This window comes from Triticum dicoccoides, chromosome 2A (assembly GCF_002162155.2).
Source record: "Triticum dicoccoides isolate Atlit2015 ecotype Zavitan chromosome 2A, WEW_v2.0, whole genome shotgun sequence".
Taxonomy (NCBI): Eukaryota; Viridiplantae; Streptophyta; class Magnoliopsida; order Poales; family Poaceae; genus Triticum; species Triticum dicoccoides.
The window spans coordinates 67,417,916-67,423,535 of record NC_041382.1 but is presented as its reverse complement, the minus strand read 5'-3'; the positions used below and the strand labels follow the sequence as shown (position 1 = coordinate 67,423,535).

Sequence of the window (5,620 nt, the reverse complement as noted above, 5' to 3'; positions counted from 1 at the left end):
TTAGTAGTTGTAGTTTATACGTATATTATGGCTGACCTGTTGTTTTAGTTATACGTGTGTGTAGCGGCGCTAATGGCCTAGCATGGCAACTTCTCAACCCAAAGGCCCAAAGCATCCCTAGGTGTACATACGCGTGAGAAAAAAAGATTACATCCAGATCCAGCCGTGAGATCGTGTAGTTAATTCCCTAATCCTTCCCGTAATTACGTTCCTGCCTTCTAGGTCTGTGCTCTCCCTCCATACGTACGTCTTTGCGCCGCCGTCGCCGTCGCCGTCACCAGTCGCGGCATAGCCTGCCGCTGCTTCCGCCGTTCTGGTTGTTGCACAGCCGCACATGGCAGAGGGCACTACATACTCCCGGGCAATTGAGGGAGATCACAACTACTCGTCTGCTACAGCGCGTCACACATCAACAGATTGACTTCGAAAGAATTCTGGTATATAGTACTCCTTCCGTTCCTAAATATAAGTCTTTGTAAAGATTCCAATATAAACCACGTATGGATGTATATAGATGCATTTGAAGGATAGATTCACTCATTTTATTCCGTATGTGGTCTATAATGGAACCTCTATAAAGACTTTTATCTAAGAACGGAGGGAGTAATCCTGAGTCATTACAATTTGTTTCAAATCAATGATTTTATTTACTAATTAGGTAAGATTGTAATTTACAAATATAGTTTCACTTCTTGTTTACAAATATAGATTCATTGTACAAGCTCATTGTTTCGAAATATTACTTAGAACACAAATCCACTTGAGGAGCAAGCTATTCTGCACGATAATTTGAACCCATGTTATTATCAAACATATATTTTCATTCATATCAATTCTACTTTTGAGACTATTTTTTTTGTGTGTGTTGTGTGTATCAGAAACGATTATTATCGTTCCCGCCCCCCTTATGCCTAAATCCTGGCTCCGCCCCTGGGGTTGACAATCTCAATCTATACCGGAGGTTACGCTCAGCAAGGGTCGACGACACACCCATTTGGCTGCTGTGCACGTATCTAGTTAACAAACATCGTTATCCCACTCTCGCATGTATACGTCGACCCTTTGCATGACTATCATATACGCCCATTCTTACAATTGTCGATTATGGCTGCTAGCATTGCATCACGTTGTCTAGATCAGTGACGGTAATCCACCCTTAATTTATGTTGTTTTCACTACTACAACACCGAGGCATCCTAGAGCACATGGTATTAAGCAAGACCCTACTTGTCTCGTCTCCTCACCCTCCGTCGACATCTCCCCTGCCACTTGCGGCCCTTCCTCAATATCGTGTGCTTTTGGGAGGCCAACACCATCGATACATCGACCTTCCTCTTTGCGCTACAAGATGTCGTCATTGTTCTAAGAGTTAGAAGGTTAAGTTAGACCAAAACAAAGTTGATGGTTGTATAAAGTACTCAACTACAAGTAGATAGACTTAGGCGTGGGCAGGGGCGGAGACGGGGGGTGCGAGCAGGGGTCAGACACCCCCCATCGCCTCGCCCCCCCAATTAGGCCTCGTTAGGTTTTAGTAGTTGTAGTTTATACGTATATTATGGCTGACCTGTTGTTTTAGTTATACGTGTGTGTAGCGGCGCTAATGGCCTGGCATGGCAACTTCTCAACCCAAAGGCCCAAAGCATCCCTAGGTGTACATACGCGTGAGAAAAAAAAATTACATCCAGATCCAGCCGTGAGATCGTGTAGTTAATTCCCTAATCCTTCCCGTAATTACGTTCCTGCCTTCTAGGTCTGTGCTCTCCCTCCATACGTACGTCTTTGCGCCGCCGTCGCCGTTGCGGTCGCCAGTCGCGGCATAGCCTGCCGCTGCTTCCGCCGTTCTGGTTGGTGCACAGCCGCACATGGCAGAGGGCACTACATACTCCCGGGCAATTGAGGGAGATCACAACTACTCGTCTGCTACAGCGCGTCACACATCAACAGATTGACTTCGAAAGAATTCTGGTATATAGTATTCCTTCCGTTCCTAAATATAAGTCTTTGTAAAGATTCCAATATGAACCACGTACGGATGTATATAGATGCATTTGAAGGATAGATTCACTCATTTTATTCAGTATTTGGTCTATAATGGAATCTCTATAAAGACTTTTATCTAAGAATGGAGGGAGTAATCCTGAGTCATTACAATTTGTTTCAAATCAATGATTTTATTTACTAATTAGGTAAGATTGTAATTTACAAATATAGTTTCACTTCTTGTTTACAAATATAGATTCATTGTACAAGCTCATTGTTTCGAAATATTACTTAGAACACAAATCCACTTGAGGAGCAAGCTATTCTGCACGATAATTTGAACCCATGTTATTATCAAACATATATTTTCATTCATATCAATTCTACTTTTGAGACTATTTTTTTTGCGTGTGTTGTGTGTATCAGAAACGATTATTATCGTTCTCGCCCCCCTTATGCCTAAATCCTGGTTCCGCCCCTGGGCGTGGGCAACCCGGCAGTCGAACCGGGCTTGGCCTCACTTTCCTCTCAGAAGCTCGGAAAAGGCTATGAAATGATTGTCTTTTTAGATCTTTCCTCTCAGTACTGTCTCAGCTGCCGAATTATCTCGTGTTGGCCGAAGGCGACGGGAGCGCAAGATGACTGCGCACCGGTCAAAACGAGCGTGAATCGCCTTGGAACAACGCCGACTCCCCACCACTATTCGTACGTAAGGCCAAATGGTTGGTGTCCACGCACACATGGCTCCAGGCGCCCGCTAGCATGGACATGATGAAAAAAGAGAGATCGTTCCATGTTTTGCCGATTTTTGCGTGATAAACGCCAAGAGAGATCGCTCAAGTTGGCCCTGTTGCAAGGAAAATTCAGGTTTTGGTGTTGGCGGTAGCGGCTCAAGCTGGAAGCTGCCTTGAATACGCCAAGAGAGATCGCTCAAGCAGGAAGCTCGCGGTATACCCGATCGAACAGGTGTCAGAGACTAACGTTGGACTAATGGGACCTAAATTTTGGATGAGCTGACCGGGATCGATCTGCAGGTGCACGTGAGCTAAATCTTTGTCTATAAATATGCATGCGATGCACCACTCTCTTGCACAATCCACTAAGCACCACCACTCCACCACCACCAGGTAGCTAGTAAGCCGGCGTAGCTTTGCTCTTGTAGCTAGCTAGCTAACCATGGCCGCCTCTGCCTCTTACCTTTCTCTGGTGGTGCTCGTGGCTCTGGCCGCCGTGGTGTCGGGGCAGCTGTCGCCGACGTTCTACGACACATCCTGCCCAAGGGCCCTGGCCACCATCAAGAGCGGTGTCATGGCCGCCGTGAGCAGCGATCCTCGGATGGGCGCGTCGCTGCTCCGGCTGCACTTCCACGACTGCTTCGTCCAAGTAAGTTGGCCACATGCATGCATGCATATCCCGATAGCCGTCACGTACCCTGTTTTGTATAGGTTTTGCTTGCTAAACACTATAAGCATGTGATGTGCAGGGCTGTGACGCGTCTGTTCTGCTTTCTGGCATGGAACAAAACGCTCTCCCGAACAACGGGTCACTGCGGGGCTTCGGCGTCATCGACAGCATCAAGACACAGATCGAGGCCATCTGCACCCGACCGTCTCCTGCGCCGACATCCTCACCGTCGCTGCCCGTGACTCCGTTGTCGCCGTAAGAATATCATCTTACGATCGTGTACATCATCGATTGGATGCCATCGTTAACCGTTTTCTTCGTATCCTTCGCGTGCAGCTCAGAGGGCCATCATGGACAGTCCCTCTGGGAAGAAGGGATTCCATAGATGCAAACGAGGCGGCGGCAAACAGCGACCTCCCAGGCCCTACGTCTAGCCGGTCAGATCTTGAGCTGGCATTCAGCAACAAGGGCCTCCTTACGGTCGACATGGTGGCCCTCTCCGGCGCGCACACCATCGGCCAGGCGCAGTGCGGGACCTTCAAGGACAGGATCTACAACGAGACTAACATCGACACGACCTTCGCCACATCTCTCCGGGCCAACTGCCCCCGGTCCGGCGGCGACGGCAGCCTGGCGAACCTCGACACGACGACGGCCAACACGTTCGACAACGCCTACTACACCAACCTCGTGTCACAGAAGGGGCTCCTGCACTCGGACCAGGTGCTGTTCAACAACGACACCACCGACAACACCGTCCGGAACTTCGCGTCCAACCCGGCGGCGTTCAGCAGCGCGTTCACGACGGCCATGATCAAGATGGGCAACATCGCGCCGAAGACGGGGACGCAAGGGCAGATCAGGCTCAGCTGCTCCAGGGTGAACTCGTGATTGAATGACGAGCTACTACCTAATACCTGGTCGGCAGCGCTCGCCAGCACAGACACCTGATGAATGAATAAGGCCACAGAACCAATGGCCAATATAAATACCAGCACTTGAAATGTGTATTTTATGTACGAGCAGCAGCAAATCATGCATGCATCCACATATTATGTAACAATCGAATTCCCACTTTCTCATGCAAAGGCATGGAGAATTACTATCAATCCTACTTATAGTTGTATACATAATAATGAGATATAAACTTCTGCTTTTACATTTGGCATGACGTGGGCAAGGAGAACTACTATCAATCGTAACACTTGTATACATAGTGAAGATATATACACTTCTCTTTCGACATTTGGCAGGAGGTAGCCGTGCTCGATTATTTTAGGAGAAAACATTTTTTTTCAATGTTAGGAGAAAACTCGAGCATGTGAACTATCGTATGCGCTGCGCTTCCGATTCCTATATATCACCCATTGCGGAAGAAAGAAGCGCCTCATAGGTGCAAAATGTTTTTGTTTTTTCTTTTTCCATTTGTCCCGTGTTCTTTCTTCTCTGTGGTTCTCAATATTCTCCCATTTCCCTTTTCCTTTTTGTTTTTTAGGATAAAATATGTAAATTTTTCCAAATTACGTGAAAACCTGTCTTCAAAGCTTGAGTAGGGCGTTTCGGTGCCCTGCACCTGGTTAGAAAAAAATCGTAACAAATTCAAACAATAATCAAAAACTTCCACAATTTTTTTGTGCGGTAGAAAATTTGATGCGTGAGGCCCGCTCCACATTTCAAGTCATTTGGACAGCTAAGCAGCTCTCAACAAAAAAGACAAATCGGGTCAAAACAGTACATGAACAGTAAACATTTTTACAAACCCCCATTTTTTCTGAGAGCTTCTTAGATGTTCAAATAATTTGAAAATTGGAGCGTACCTCATGCATCAAATTGTTTACCACAGAAAAAAGGTTTTTTTTTAATTTTCTAGCTTTTTTTGATTTTTTTTGTTAGCGCGGGTGCAGATGAGCTCGGGTGCAGAGATGGATTTTCGGTCTTTGAAACGATTAATATACTTTCTTTCTAGCCAAGTTTTTTTGTGGGGAATTTTCTTGCCAAATAATAATGCAGATAAGTTTTATGAAAAGCCAAACTTTGCAAACATTGACCAAATTCATATAAAAACTATCGACAATTACAGTACCAAAGGATTTGTCATGAAATATATTTTTGTATGCTATGTATTCAGTATTGTAAATGTTCTTATTTTACTATAACTCAGTGAGTTGGACATTGGAAAACAAATATAGGCACCAAAATTTGGCGAGGACGGACTATATGAATTTTTCTCTATGTA

The 5,620-nt window shown here is 45.7% G+C and overlaps 1 pseudogene; it reads left to right on the top strand.

Moving 5' to 3' along the window:
- The first annotated feature begins 3,093 nt into the window (after positions 1-3,093).
- LOC119353297 lies at positions 3,094-4,576 on the top strand (annotated as a pseudogene).
- The last annotated feature ends 1,044 nt before the right edge of the window (positions 4,577-5,620 follow it).